The 16704-nt window shown below is 41.9% G+C and overlaps 1 protein-coding gene across 3 annotated transcripts in view; it reads left to right on the plus strand.

Moving 5' to 3' along the window:
- The window catches only part of LOC108893510 (E3 ubiquitin-protein ligase RNF43), a 75570-nt gene that overhangs the window by 47603 nt on the left and 11263 nt on the right, over positions 1-16704 (plus strand). The window lies entirely within an intron of this gene.

A 16704-nucleotide genomic window follows, 5' to 3' on the forward strand; every position in this document is an offset into this window, starting at 1 on the left:
AATTAGCAGGCAGGAGTATAGTTAGGCGACTGCCTTTTTTTAGCCTGTGTTTTCTTTTCCCCTAATTTAAAGCCATGTTTAGGAGCTGCCCGCCGTGGCGACGATGTAGAGACATTCCCACACTTCCCCGCTCCTTTCCTCCTCCTCCTCCTCCTCCTGTTGCTCCTTCAGTGGGAACCAAACGGGGGAAGAGGGGTGTCACTCAAGGCTGACTCTAGAAAACAGTTTTGATTAAAGCCTTAATGGCAACACTGTGTTGTCCCATAAACAAAACACGGTCTCTCCCTCATGCAAGTACCCGTGAACAAAAGGCTGTTGCTTCCGAGTGCTTTCTCCCTCCCTGCACATCGCCTTTGAAATCAGGAGAAGTGAAGGAGGGAGGGAGAGGGGGGGTCCCTCTTGTTGTTTTGGTCGTCTGGAAAGTATGTGTTGCAATAAACGCCACTCCAGCCACCTGCATCCTTGCTTCCTTTGCGAGATTCAAAGCTTTTGGTCGTGGTGGATTTATTGGGGATTCATCATGCAGCTGTTGAGGAGTTTGCTTTTGGCCTTTTGAAGAGGATGAATCAGATGGCTTGGGATGTGCGGTGCTGGGTCAGCCGTGCTCTCTGAATGTGACTTGTTTACAGTTTAGTCTGACTGTAGCCCGCGTCGCTGATCTATAGATACTCTGACGGCCACAGAGGGTTCGTGTTGCACCACATACACTCAGAATAGACTGTAAACTAAACAAAGCAAAGCTGAAAACCTTGAAGGATAAGGTTTCTTTGTTGTCCTTTGTTTTTATTTTGGTTTTCAGAGGTTCCTACCCCCAGCATCGCAGGGAGATTCCTCCACTGATTTACAGTGATTTGGCCTGTCTCTCTCTCTAATGCTCTTTGTTTTACTGGATGGGTCTCACAGCATCTCTGAATAGCTTGGAAAGTTAAAGTTGAAGTCAATGCCTTAAGAAATCACTTCTAAAGATTGTCTTGACAGTACAGGACATCTTCAGATTAGGAGGAAAACATGCACACAAATACCCTCAAATTTAACCATCGCCTCCTCCTGGTACATTCTGCACTTCTGACCACCTCTCTCCCACATTCACACATTTGTACGAAATAAGCATCCATCCATTATGTATACTGCTTATCCTTTTTTGGCTAGAGCCAATCCCAGGTGAGAGGCAGGATACATCCTGGACAGATCGCCAGTCTATCACAGGTCTGATGAAATGAGCAGTTCTCTCAAATAGAAGTTCTGCTCAGTGAAACTCCTCAGTTGAATTGAATTTTAGGAGGATATTAAACAAAAAAACATTATCAGGGGATAGGTTTGGTTTCAGAAGTGTGTGGGGGGCCTACCTTAACCCTAACTACATACATTTTTAGTTTCACTTACCTGATACTGTGTCATTGATAGTACTGTATTTGCATTTTTATCACAAAAGGCAATCTGCATCTTTTTTAGGAGAAAATTAACTAAACGAAATGGGGATTTGTTTATTTCTTTATTTTCTGCAGGTGTCTGCCTCAGGCCCAACAACCCAATGCACGGTTGCCTGGTAGTAACCCAAGAGGCAACACCAAGGGCAAAAAAAACTGCAAATAGCTATGCATCACTCGTTTAATTTTGTTCATCTAAACCCATATAACATCTTTAAATATTTATGAGTTTTGCATGGAGTTCATTAAAGTTGAGCTTGGCAACACCAGGCTCATATAAACAGTGGAGCCAGACAAAAAAGATATTGATGGTGCTTTACTTAATTTAGTTTAAAAAGTTACTCAGAAAAATCAAAAATGAGAAAGATCCAAATCCTCCCGTCATACACTTACAGTATTTCCTCTCAATGCAAATGCCTGAATCAAAACCCTCCACCGCTCCAGTGGTTTTGCATCATTACACAACACAACACAAGCAGAGGCCACGAGTTTTCTCTGCCAGCATGTTGTGCTACAGTAGAAGTAATCCGTTTCAAGGTTCTCAAGCTAAGTCAGTGAGCAGTACATGACTCAACCAGAAAAGGCATCACAGCGGTGCCAGGAGGGCTACTCTAAACTCCACACGAGGCTAACTTACTTATGAGTAAATAATCTGTGCTGTTTGAGACACTGAGCTGACTATCTGCCACTCACACTGCAGCTCAGTCAATAAGAATCTATGGTTTTATGAAAACATCTCCTACAGTCATTGAGGTTTTGGCCCGTGTCTGAACTTGTTGACTCTCATAGAAAGCCTCGCTTATTGATTCTGCTCCTCTCAGATAAAAAGGGTTTTTGGCCTAATTGTGCAGTAATCCTGTTTTCTTTAACAAGGGTTTTCATGTGTACATGCCTGTGTGTGTGTGTGTGTGTGTGTGTGTGTGTGTGTGTGTGTGTTATTGGATCACATTACCTCAAATGTCCCTAATCTTCCTCCAGTTATTAAAGAGGTGGCCACTTTGTGAGGAGGAAGGCTTGGCTTGTCGGTCACAGGGATTAAACAACACGGTGCATGTCTAGTATTTGTAATGTCAGTACAATATAAGGTCAAATTGAATATGATGTTTAAGTATAACTGCTCTAAAACAAGATGATTGGTAGCATTCATCATCCATCTAATGCTAAATGTATTATACAGTAAGTTCAAGTTGTTATTATTGTTCCAAACATCCTGCAGCTTTAAATTTCTTTTGATCACCTTGAACTACCAAGCTAAGCAGTTTGGAGATAGTTAAACTGACCTGGGCCCTGAAACTGACCAAAAGCTTATGAGTTAAAAATAGAATGAGCTGGTGAAAGATAAATAGAAAAAAGTTTGGTATATTGGTGGTAAGAAAAATTAAGAAATAAAAAATCTTCCCTTTTTCATAAACTGCCTACGTAAAGAAAAAGTAAAAAAGCTTCAGTCTATTCAAACATAATTTTAATTATCTAATTAGCTGCATTATTAATTGATGAATTTGGTTATATCTGTGAGTCTTCTGATTCCAAATGGCCATTGGAGTTTTGTTTTCTCCTGCGGAATAAATGTCAGCATGTTGCTGTAAAATGAGTAATTAAAGAACAAGTAACAATATATATACTTTGTTATGAAAACTAGTCCAATTGTAGTCAAATCTGTCCTCCGCTGTGGCCTAAACTTTCAAGCCAGGAAGAGTAGTCCCAGGGACAGGAAGTGTTTGAAAACAAGGGAAGCCCGTTTAGGGAGGAATAAATCATGGCCCTCATGACAATGTTTTTGTCTTGTCGTGTCTGATTGTCTGTAGGGGGTGACACTGACCTCAGGCTATTCCTGCCTGCTGTTTTTTTAGCAAAGACAGGGGCTGGAAATGCAATGGCAGCTGCCTTGGCTTCTTTTCCTTCAGCAGCCGAGTCCAACATCTCCAGTTCATCGGAGACAAGTCGAGGAGGAGGAACACAGGGGAACATCTGGAAAAAGGGGGATATTTCAGCTTTTGAGAGTAAATGTAAAAAGCAGCAGGTACACAATGGACATTTTGGCCGGTATGAAATGCGTCAGTGTTAGCAGACTTCTAGGTTCGCTTTGATTTCTCTCCCAAGAAAATTCATTATTTGCTTGTCTGTGCCAGACAGTTGCATGGTTGTCTTCAAAGGGATAAACTATGACTTTCTGTTTCTTTCTTCTGTTAGTCAAAGCTGGACTCGAATTTTTGCAACCTTGGCCATGCTTTTGCTAATCGACCGGCAAGGACCACCTCTTAAACCATTGCATGCACCTTAGATTATTGTTTTTAATCTCTGAAGCATACAAAGAACACACACGCCACTGCATTTTTACAATTTCCAATATGAGATAAAGCATAAATCACTGTATAAAAAGTCTGAAAACCACGTGGGGACATTTCAAAATCTGTTTTTTCAGTCCTCTAAGCGAAAAGTACAAGCCCTTTCTTCCTGTTATCCTCAGGGTCATATTCCTTATGCTCTTTGTCAGATAGGTTTACACTGCTTTGATCATTTCATCGTGAATGCAACTGCTTCAAAAGTGATGTAGAAGTAGCTCTGGGCTTAAATTTTTCAAGCCTCCCTTTCCATCAAGCACTGACAAGTGTCCCAAATATTTTTCCTGCTTTTAGCTGCTTAGAGACTATTTAGCTGTGTCTTTCAGACATTTCCTCACTATAGCACTGCGTCACCACCTCTCTCTTTAGAAAAGACAAGTCTAACTAACCACGTTCCTCTGTTTGTGCCTGCTTGACCCTGACGACACGGTCTTTTCCCTCCCATTTCCTCTGTTGCTAAAGTTAGGCGCTGTCTTAGCTCACCATATCATCGTGGAGATAACTCAGTAGGAAGTACTGAGCTTTGAGTCCAGCAGCCTAATGACTGCCTTCTTTTCAGTCAGTGCACTCATTATGGCTCTTACTGTACCCATGATGTAATTTGTAGTTTGATTAGTCTGTCTCTGAGGACTGCCTTATTTATTTTGACTTTGAGATAGATGGCGTTCTGACTGTGGAGGCATTTTCCTGAGCCAAAGTCCTCTCTCTCTTGTTCCTTTCATGATGATGCAGATATCAAAAGGGAAGCCACACTCACAGGGCTTTTAATGAAGCCAAACAATGGGCACCTTTGTCAGGCCCTTCCCTTATCCACGAGCCTACACAAGCAGAATCATAACCCACCCGGCAAATGGCAATAACATCAGCTGCAGTCTGCTTTCATCCTGTGGTGTTGTGACAGACTTGGTGCTGCATTGTTTTGAACATGTATCCACACACGTGTTGTTTACTGAATATATGTACATGTGTGGTAGTAGATGACTATATTGATTATTCAACTTGTTAACAATCAATAATAATCTTTAAAAATGACATAAAACACTCAAAGTGCAAGTTCTTCCATAGAGCGAAAGCTATTTTTTATGCTACTGCTGTGGTCTATAATCACTGACTTTTTAATGAGCATAATTAAGATGAATTAATAAAATAATGACTTAATTGAAATAGTCCAAAAGTTAATTTCAAAATATTAAACATAGGAAATAATGCTGTTATTAAGTTCTGTTGAAGATTTTAGTTTGGCATGAACATTAGCCTCTGGACAGCTAACTGAACACAGCAACCACAACAGTTTTCACAGTGTTTTTAAATGGTACAGTAGACACTGACATGCTAACTTGTTATACAGTCAGGGGAGTTAGCTCAGGACAGGTAGAGAGAGCACAGCAAGGAGCAATTATTTTTCATCTATGGACGGAAGTGTTCTACATTATTCATCCATGTTTTAAATAATGATACAGTATATCTAGTCTGATATAAATATGTATATCAGCAACCCTTTCAGGAACAATAGAAAGATGAAAACCTTTCAAATTAATTATCTTTGCTAAATCCACACACACACAATTTTACATGAATTTACAAAACGCTTCTGAATCTGTGACAGTGCCATGACTGCTTCCTGTGTCTGAAATAACTCCCTGCTAAGCACCAAAGGTCAGTCAAGCTTTGTTTTGTCAGAATATGTCAGCTGCACTTTGATGTTAGTTCACTGATACACTTAACTAAGGAACATCGTAAACATTATACTTGCTAAACATCAGCATGTTAGTGTTGCCATTGTGAGTACATTAGCAGGATAATATTAGCATTTAGCTCAAAGCATTACGGAGCTGCTAGCATGGCAGGACACTTATTTCCTTTTGAATTATCATCTTTGTTCTTCATTGTAAAAATAAATAAAGGGTGAGGGTGAGGAGGGGGCCATCACAACATAAATAAAAGGCAGAAATAAAAAGGTTAAAGTTTGAGTCCATTTGTATGATATATTATGGTCTGTCACCCCTCTTGTGGAATTCATCAAGAATACCTCAAGGGAAGTGCAGACATGTACTCGTGTAGTGTGTAAAATGTCGTGATGAGCAACTGTCTGCCTACAAATTGGGCAAATTGAACAAACTTTTAGAGTGAAAATCAGCAGCCAGTTGTCATGGAGGTTCATGAAGCATCTGCCAAGTTTGAAGTCCAAGGACAGGAAAACATGGTGATAAGTCCTCTGTTGTTGTCACACAAACAGTGAGTGCATTCCCATGGAAAGAATATTTTGGACAAGGAGGGGTCTTGAGAAACAGGGATGTTATTCATATTGCAGCCACCAAGATACACCTTGTATTTCTGTTTGTTCACCTCAGATTGTGTGGGAAGGCTTCTGCTCAATTTCAGGAAGGTTCTTTGCTCATTAGATACAGATTGTTGCTGAATTCATGCTGCTCTCTACCTCCTGATTACCTTGTTATCTATAGAAAACCTGCTTCCTGCAGAGGTCACCACCTGGTTATGATTCAAGTTCACATACATGGATCTGTAAAATGGGGTGGGGCAGTAACTGTACTGTACAATGGTATACTTATAACGCAAGCTCTGTGAAAGACCATTCAGCTATTACAGGAATTCTTCAGGTCACTCCTTAATGAGAAAGTGCATTCCTCTTTTTGTCACCACTTCAAAAAACAAGTGGTGGGCTTTGCACGTTGCAGTTGTGTGGTTTTTTTGAACAGTGGTTTTGGTGACCTGTGTGAGGTAAAACAAACATTTAATTTAATTTAAAGGATCAGGCGAGCAGGTGGGATACAAAAGCACAGAGTTAATATAGAAATCTCAGGGGAAAGAAGGAATTAGGCCCTATTATCTCACTGGGGGGTAGGAAAGTGGGTTGGGCCGCTTGCTGAGATATTTTTGACCTTTGAAGCAATGAGGTGAGTCTACACCAAGATGTATGGAACAGGAATTAGAGGTTATATCAACTAAATGCCTATTGAAATCTGTCACAATCCAAATTTACCACTGATTAGGCTTTGGTGGAAAGGTGCATCTCACCGCTGCATTCCCACATTTTCAGAACAACACTTGCTGGCCCAAGGCAGCTGCAAACAAGTGGAAGAGAGCAAGTTTATCTGTTAGTTTACTCATAATCCATCATACACATTTCCACCTGCAGGTGACAAGAAGTATTTTAACTGCAGGTCTGTGAGTTGAGAGGATCGTGACACAGGGAGACCTGAAACTCAGAGGATAGAAAGGCCTACAGGTCACAGCCAAACAGATGTCACTTTGACCTGCAGCATTGTTGTCGTTCAGCTCAGTTCAGCACTGTCATCACTCCCACCAATGAGGTGCGAGTGATTTGCAGAGGGTCTGCTCTCCGCTGCACAATCTCCACTCATCCTGTCACCTTAAATAGGTGGAAAATTCTCTGGCCTAAAGGTGCGTGTGTTACTCCTTGAGGATATTTTCAGCATAACACACCCCAGCTGTGGCTGCAGTTCTCATCCGCATGTCTCGTCGGTTTCTTGCCTGATGCCAGCGTTGCTAAGCTAAACATTGACTCTGAGCTGATGGCACAGAGAACTGTCCTCCCCGCACGTACATAAAATCTGGAAGATGTGTTGTTTGCTTTGAGAGGAGGTGATGTTTTCAGATGCTTGCTGTCTTTTCCCAGCGACTAGCGATTAGCAGCTTGTTGCTCCCCCTTTCTCACTTTTCTGTTCTTCCTTTTTTCTCACTGAAATGACACATGGGCTGTGTACTGGCTCTGCATAGTTACTGTAAGCATGGTGAATGAACACTTTTTGCAGTCCAATCTGAGTTTGTTGGCAGCATTACCACAAAATTTTAATACACAAACAGTGGGATGTCTACAGTGTAGTACCTCTGCTAGAACATCACTTGGTTGTATATTTTTGCAGATTGCAAAATATTTAAGTCTTAATATTTTACTGCTGTAGGTTCATTTAATGCTATATTTATTTATTTAAAAAATATTCCCCAAAAAATTTCCCATTATTAAATGGGATAATCTTGCTCTAAGTTTTGGTATTGAGTTACACTAGGGGCTACAACTTGTATTTTAGCCTTGTTTATTTACATTTTACAACTAGCACATATGCTGAATGAGCAGTGAGCTCATGGTTGTATGGACAGCTGGTTTTCTTTGATGCTGAAGAAAACTTCAAAACATGATGTTTGTCAGACACCTCTGGTGATTATAATGAGCATCTTTTTTTTCTATGATCTCTAAATAGATATATGGACTGGTCTATCAGAGATAATGATATTTACATAAAGTGAAAGTCATGCTGAATGTAAAAATACCAAACATATATGTGCATTAAGATTGAGAAGGATAGGGAGTATGTATTTTGAGGCAAATCACTGCAATGAGGTGCAAAGGCTTTTCAACTATCTTAACTGCCTCCCTGAGCTGCAGCTCCACCTGTTTACTGTGTGTTGGTAAATCAGCAGGTCAAAATACAACTAACTTCCTGTTGTCTTTAGAACACGTGTATGCACCTGTCTTTTTAAGATAAGTTATGGTTGTTTATTTTCATAATAAGGAAAGCAGTGCTAACCATGACAAAGACTGGTATCAGATTTTACACACACATTGACTCTAAAACTGAGGAAATGGAAAACAAATCTGACAGTAACATTTATCACTGTTACTGAACAGTTGTTGATTCACTTGTTGAACTTGTTGCCCATGTGAGCATTTATGCACACTAGGCTGCTTATCTGCTCCCTGAGGGTGAGCACACCACCCTCTTGCAGAGCTGCTCCTGGTATTCAAGAACGCATTGCAAGGCATTCATATTAGGGCGGCACATCTCTCACTTGTCACTTCAAAGGGAGTGCATGGAGGTCAGGGTTTCATCAGACTGTGTCAGTGTTCGGCACAGATGATTGGAGAAAAATGCTGACCTAAAAATAGAACGCCGTGTCATGCTCATAAAGACAGACAGAGCCCAGATGATGTGATTCTATGCCAAATTGCTGTTATTAAAATACCTCCGTGCCAACAGATTGGGAGACACCTTGAGCTGGCTGCAGTGGGGTGTGGGTGGGGGTGTGAGGGTGTTATGGTGTGGCTGCAGCCACGTCGATGAAGTGGAGCGGGAGAAGGATGCACAAAGAGTCGGGACAGGTGTTGGAGATTTCGTCACAATTGAGTTTTTTTTTTTTTCATTACTGGTAAGAGTTCATCCCTCGTGCTCACTCTGCCTGCAGAGCTGAAGATGTTTTTCTGCACAGGGATGGCAAATAGGATCATATGATGAGTGCTTAATGGCCCTGCAGTTACAACTGTTCTATATCACTGCCTCTCCCTGATGAATGAGGCGTTCATAGGGCAGTAACTTATTATTACTGCAGCATTAGTCCTTTGATCTTCCAGGAGTTTGAACCCTGGAGATTTTAAGAGGGATGGCTCGTCAGAATAGCTTTGCAGATGGGATCGGGCCTGGTCTTGCCCTGGCTGTGGGGAGAGGAGGCCCAGAGGTGTGCAGAGGCACCAGCGTGCAGGAAAACCTGACTACAGAGGCATCACAGTGCAGTCTAATGGACCCTTGGTTCCTAATGTTTGAATGGATCAAAGAAGTAATTTATTATGATATATTTGCAACTCATATTTTGGATTTTGTTCATTTCCTCAGCCAGGACAGTCATGATTCTTGAACCTCCTGTAGAGGGAGAAGGAGAGTTTTATCTTCATAGACCCTGAATGTGAAGGTGCTGCCCCTGAATCCCTGCTCAGGAGCCACAATAAAACACAAGATGTCATTCGCGCCAGGACATTCCTCTATTAATGACAAAGGCGAATGGTAAACCTCATGATGAAACATGAAGAGGGAGAGGAGAAGGGAACAGAAGGTAGGAGAGAGTTAGAGAGGTGGAGAGGTGAATGGGTTGATTCAGAGGAGTGGCAGGTGAGGCCAGAGGGCGACCTGCACCAGCCCTGTCTGTCTTCAAGGTCAGGTCTGGCAGGTCAGAAACAGGACTGTTAACGGGAAAATTTGTTGCTTTGATTTAACCCTTTCACGTCTTTCTCCTCCCTTTTTGTCGTCGCTAGTCCCTCTCTGGTGCTCACATTCCCCTCTGTTTACCTACCTAATTCTCTTTCCACCCTCCCATCCTCCATTGGTTTGTCTGGCACGTCCCCGTTCTCATTGTGCAGGCTGAGCCGCTGGCCCTCTTTAAGATCTGCATTAGAATGTTGTTTTTATATAGCAGCAAGCGGAGGCATGTGGAGTCTCTTTTGAACTGCTCGGCAAACAGATGGAGGTTTTCACGCTGCCTTTATGAGATTAAGTGAAACATTCCCATAAAAGAAAGACATTTTCCCCCTGTCCCTTCACCCACCACTGTCTCACTTTCTCTCTGTCTTACTCGTGTCTCTCATTCTGTCTTTGTCTCTGTCTCTTTTACTTTCTCTCTTTTTTTTTTTGACTCGCCTCAGGCTTGGGCAAGGGCACGCTGCTGAAAGTGAAGTGGAAAGTAGACAGGTTTGTGTTACCAATAACTACTTCCCCAGGCAAGCAAGTGAGCACTAAGCATCTCCCAGAGTTTAAAGCAAACCAGCAAACAGGTCCTGTGAGTCCGACACTGCAGGCGGAGGGAGTGAGTTCTTGTTTCTCCTCTGCAGAATGAACCTGTTTAACTCTGACTCAGGTGGGTTAGTGCCAAGTGCCCCCTCTCTGGCTTTTAACAGGGGTTTGACAAAACAGATTCACAGGGCAGACAGTGTGCCTCTACAGTATGTAATTCACTAGGATACAATGAGACTATTTAGACTTGCTTCGCCATTTACCCCATGCAAATCTAAAGCATGTCCAGTCGTTATCAAGCATGGTTAGTTTGAAATGTTGTGATTTTTCTATTTCTCTATATTGACCCACATTTTATAAGAACAGTGTTTTAGAGTCAGACAGCATGCAGAGAGAACAGTGTTTAAATCCTCATGTTGTTGTTGTGAATGATGTTGATGAAGGTGATGAACTACATTTTGAGAATTGGCAGGAGCCAATTATGGCCAGTTGATCAGTTGATCCACCACTTTGGTCCAGTCTGAAATATTTCAACAACCATCTGATGAATTGCCTTGAAATTTTGTCCGGGAACTCATGCTCCTCTTGGGAGGAATGCTGTTGACCTTTGGTGATCCTCCGACTGTTACTGTAGCGCCACCCTGAGGATCACATTTGTGGTTTTGAGTGAAAAATGTCAACAACTGGCTGGATGGCCAAGACATTTTATCCAGATATTCATGTTCCCCATAGGAAAAACTGGATTAACGTTAGTTATTCCTGATTTTGGTTTATGACCAAAACCCTGCAAAACTAACAACACTGTGTTACACTGGTGTTAATATTTAGCACAGGCACCCCTGTGATGCCAGTACACACGAACATACATGCATATGTATAGATAGATAGATAGATAGATAGATAGATAGATAGATAGATAGATAGATAGATAGAAACATGAAAAAAGAGAAACAGGGTAACAGTGCCCCCAGCCATAGGCTGTGAGGATGCTATGCTGTGGCCTGCTCTGGACGTGTTGGACAGTATTCTTCGCCACCATCATCAAAACACCAAATGAGGGAATATCCTTTGGAGGAATGGTGCTCCATCCCTCCAGTAGAGTCCAGAGACTTGTAAAACCAATGCCAGGGAGCACTGAGGCTGCATGTGGTGACTCAACACCTTTCTAAGACACAATTTTGGTTTGTCACTCGTTTATACTTTACACCACAACCTTTGTTTGACTGCTATAGTTTTTAACCAGTTTGCAGGTTTTTCATTTAAAAGTTCATTTTATTAAACTGGTCTTATTTTCATAAACAGGTCCTACTGACTTGTGAAATGTGATTTGCAACGATTTATAGTAGTTATGCAATGGTAGAAATGTCCAGTGCCACGGGAGGTAGTGTATGGTATTCTTGTAATTTGAAATCAGACAAGTCTTTTAAATTTTATCTGTGTCTAAGTTTCCCTCATGTACAGACAGAGTGTGTCTTCAGTTGTCACTGTGTGTGTGTGTGTGTGTGTGTGTGTGTGTGTGTGTGTGTGTGTGTGTCTGTGTCTGTGTGTGTGTTTTTGCTCTGCAGAAAGACACGGCTTACTGCATGGCCTGTTCCAAGAATGAATTCCTGGAGGCTTACAAGAGCTGTTGAATGAGATGGAGGGCTCAGGGCAGGAATGATGGGTGGGAGGGAGGGAGAGGAGGGAGGCTGCTGTACTCTATAGGAGGGGTGTCAGGCTCTCACTTACAGGCCTGATTAAATAACAGGATGCTTTATGAAAACAAGAACATTATCTGCCTCTTAAAAGGCCGGGAAAGGCCCTCTAATTGGCTTCCCCTGAGTCTCTGTGTTGCCGGCCGTCGGTGAGAGAAAAAATCCTCAGCCGGCTACAAACTGAGAGAAATTATTCAGCACACTTTCTCTCCCTCCTCTAGTTATACTCTCATCAGCACTATAGGAATGTATCAACATAGCGATACCAAGCCTACAAAAAGGGTTTCTTTTTCCACCCAAAGGAGGATTATTCCTACCTGAATCTCTTGATTGAGTGCAATACAAACAATAAAGAGATAGTGGCTCCTCTGTGGGATCGGACAGTTTCTCATGTGGCAACTTTCACAGCCGAGGTTTTAAAAAAGGCCCTGTAGATGTTTGGAGAAGTGGGAAGAAAATGTTAGAGGTGGGGTTTGGTATGTTTGTGTTCCCTGCGAGATCAGAAGAGTCCGTACATCCAGGGATCAAACTCCCCCCTCTTTACATTTCTCTCCCTGCCATCTTACCCAGGTGGTTTACTTAATTATACTTATTAAAGTCAAGTACTGCTATGATTAAAGTATATCATGATAGTTACCACTGTAATTAATTTTAGAACTATTTCATATGCTTACACAGCTTTAGTTAATTATAGTGATGGTTCAGTGTAGCAGCAGTCAGTGTTAGTAAAGCACTGTTGGACTGACAATGTCAAAATATATTATCATTCACTGTAATAGTAGTAGTTCACCTCTTAGATTAAACCCACTATGGTTAGAATTGTGTTAAAAATTTCTAGCCCACATGTATGTGTATGTCTGTAGTGCATATTTTTTTAGCCTGGATCACAAGAAAACCAGAACAAAACAGCTGTGGTTTTATGAGGGCTTTAACTTTACTCTTTGTTTCTTGTACAGATTAAACAAACAAGATGTTAATTAGTGAGCTAAAGGTGCTGGTCGACAGATGTCTTTTCTTTCACCTTTCAACAGATCCAGGCTAGCTGCTTTTAGTCTTTATGCTAAGCTAAGCGAACCATGTCTTGGCACATAGACATAAGAAAGGTATTGATCTTCATTGAGAAAGTGAATAAATATATTTTCTAAAATGTTGAACTATTCCTTTAAGGAGCTGTACAGCTGAAAGTCGCAGCTCATGAGGCTTTAAAACTCAAAGTCAAGTTTCCTTCTTGACATGTTTACTGGCTGCCGACACTATCGGTGCCCAGGCCGCTGAGTTTAAAGAGTGATTTGTAAGGTCATATGTTGGCGTGTGTGCGTGATGGAGTCGGGTCTCTCAGCTCCATCATCACAGCTGTCACTGGCGGTCACATCAGTCTCATCTGCCCGCAGGCTGCAGCCGCTCGCTGCCCAGCCGTTTGATGTTTCGAGGATGTGTTTAGCAAACGATAGTGTATCAGATGGCATTGGTCTTTCTCTGTTAACTCGTGCTTTGCATTTCAAATGTGTGTCACAGTCCAGCCAGCTCCTGCTAACGAGAGGTGGCAAGAGACAAGGGAAGTGCAGAGACAGAGAGAGAGAGAGAGAGAGAGAGAGAGAGAGAAAGAGGGGAGGGGTGAACTTCAATACTGTGAGTTCTCTAAGTGACCTCTCTTACCTCCAGACAGACAGATCAGGTTCATAATTTTTTCCAGTATGTCTCTCTCCTCTGCATGAGAAAGGTGGCCAAGCCCAGGTTCTGGATTTAGTGTTTGTGCGTGTGTGTGTGTGTGTGTGTGTGTGTGTGTGTGTGTGTGTGTGTGTGTGTGCCAGGATGAATGGAAGGTAGCGGGAGGAGGAGTGTGTGATTCAGGCCCACCCCCTCAGGCTCAATACTTTTCCTGAGAGCGTAAAATCTCCTCACCTGCCCTGACTCGCTTGCCCCCCACCCCACCTACCCCCGCCTCCCCTCCTCTTCATTCAGTACTTGCCCCCCCACCCCCCACCCCCCACCCCACCTCCAGCGTCCCCACATCAAAGTACCCCTGTGAGTAATGGATACCCAGCAGGGCCACACCCTTCCCTCTTCCAACCAACTTAACTGCCGCTCAGCCAGTGGCAAGCACCCGGCAATCACACAGCACACACACATACAGCAATTATTCACACACAATTAGACTTAAATATACAGCTTAAAAGATAGGGAAACAATATTTAAAGCAAGGCCGCATAGTTTTGGTTATACTTGATGTAATTTACCAAACTATTTCAACATTTACATAAGCATATTCAGATAGAAAAAGATTTAGAAGGAATGTAGCCACATTTAAACTTTACTGACTCCCATTTAATGTTGCTCAGTATGCTCTTTGCCAATTAATTGTCTACAGACTAAATATTAATTATGACAATAAACTAGTATTTCTTCACACCATTCATCATCTGGAGATAATATTACTGTTAAGTTAGTGAGTACCTTTTTTGGTCATCACTAAGGTGAAAGATATTAGGAATCTACATTTGACCAAAAAAAAAAAAGTTGTGTTTCCAGTCTACAAGTTTATGAAGGCATTAGAGGACAATATTTTGGTGCCAGCAGGATTTTCATCACCAAAATCATCCATGTGACCACAGTCTTCTGTTCTAGCTGTCAATTTAATACGTACTATGTTCAGTGAGCTTACTACTATGAGTCTGTATGTTCAGTATGTTTAATACCTGAGTGATTGGAATAATCAAGTATTAGATCTGAATGGACCTGAACGTATCAGCCAGAGAAGAAAAATATGTTTGATATTAAATTATTTTAAGATGATCTGCTGCCTAGCACCAGGTTAGCTGGGATGTTTTATGATGTGGAAGGTGAAAACAAGACTTCTTATTAAGAAGTTAGATTTTTGTCTTTTAGGGGCTGTTTGAATCAGCTGCATTTTAGATTGGTTCCCTCTCAAATCAGGTCTCTGTTGTTATAAATTCCATATCAGGTACTGGTAGGTTAAATGGATCCTAATACCTGATCCTGATATTTCCATTCCCATCAGCCTCAGCTGCACTTTGTCTTTAGCGTTAGTTAATGTTAGGGTGCTAATGTAGTGAACTTAGTGGCTGAACACTCAGTGTGTTATCATTGTCCTTGTGAGCATGTTTTAGCTCATTTAGCTCAAAGCACTGTAGTCACCACAGTGGTGATAGTCTTCAGTCTTGTTTAATAATTAGCTTTAAAACTGCTCCCATGTATTGTCACTTTGAAGTAAATACTATTTAACAATGAATAATAATGAGTTTACACAAAGTGAGCCAGCTGACCACTGGGTAAAGTGATGTACTATTGTGTGCCCCCCACTAAAATCTTCGTCACCAGCCCCCACCTCTGTCTGCTTCTCATTTAGGCATGCGGCATGTCCCAGTGCCTCAGTAATGATTCCAGTGTGCCAGGCCGGTCAGGAGAAATGACAGAGCAGAGTCTCGGCCTCAGACCTGTAGGCCCAGAGCTCTGTACTCTGTCATTAGACGCTTTAATGCAGCAGCACCACAGCGTGCTCGCCTCCCTCCTCTCCCTCCCTCTCTGCCCCTCTCTTTTTTTTCTCTACCCCTTTCACTCTCACTCCTTATTCCCACACATATTATTCCATGCTATAATTTACTCGTGCACTGAATGATGTGGAGAGTCACGCTGGGAAAATAGACCAACCAGGTCCCCACAAGTACTACAAAGTTAGATTGAGTTAAATAGAGTCCAGTGCCATGCTTTGAGAGTGTTAAAGGGTTATCAGAGCCCAAGGAAAAGGTTTCTGTCAGTGTGTGTGCTGGCATGTAATTAACTGTTTAAAAAAAAAAAAAAAAAAAAAATCAAAATAAAGCCAACCATGCTCACTAATTAGCTCAGCTTGAAATGTCTTACTTTCTGGTTGCACTGCAAAAATCTCTGTTGTAACATAGTCACTTAGTCATTAGAGTAAAACAAAAAAATCTTGTCATTGGAAAAACTGGGTGAAATTTATTTTATCTAGTTCCATTTCAAAACAACTTTTTCAGTAATTTTCTTGTAACTTTTCTTGTTCTGTCTGGTTTTATACTGAAAGCTTCTGGAACAAGTGAAATGATCTCACTCCGTTGGATTATTTTTTTGATATATGAAAAACACTTACGCCACAATATTAGAATGAATAATTGAATTTTTGTGTTGTGGCTCACCACCACTTTTAGTTCAAAATCTGCTGTCAAAAGTCAAAGGTTATGAAGCTACTGGGTCACTCTGAATATAGTTCTGTAATGATAGATGTTTAACTACTATAGCAGATGTTTCTCCATGGCAAGATTGAATGTGTGTATGTGTGTGTGTAATATTCTCATCGTTGCCCTGTCCTTGTTCTCTCCGTTACGTTGGAACATGGCTGCAGATGAAGGGAGTTGGCCCGCTGGCCCGACTGTGCCATCCGCACCACATTAAACCCATGACAAACACCAAGACGTGAACAGGCAAAGCGATTTTGTCAGGCGACGGAAAAAGCTTGGCCCATCCCCTTGTAATAAAGACATCACAGCAGCGTAGTTTGTTTCTACCCAGTTGGGAACACACTGTGATGCCAGGCCCTGGCTCACACACCGCACTTCACCAGGGATGTAAACAAACAGCGCTGGCGGGCCCCAAGCAGGCCACCCACTGGCTGGAGTCACAGGAGTTAATGCAAGATGAGCTGGGGCTGATACTGTAGATGTGCTGC

This window comes from Lates calcarifer, linkage group LG20 (assembly GCF_001640805.2).
Source record: "Lates calcarifer isolate ASB-BC8 linkage group LG20, TLL_Latcal_v3, whole genome shotgun sequence".
Classification (NCBI taxonomy): domain Eukaryota; kingdom Metazoa; phylum Chordata; class Actinopteri; family Centropomidae; genus Lates; species Lates calcarifer.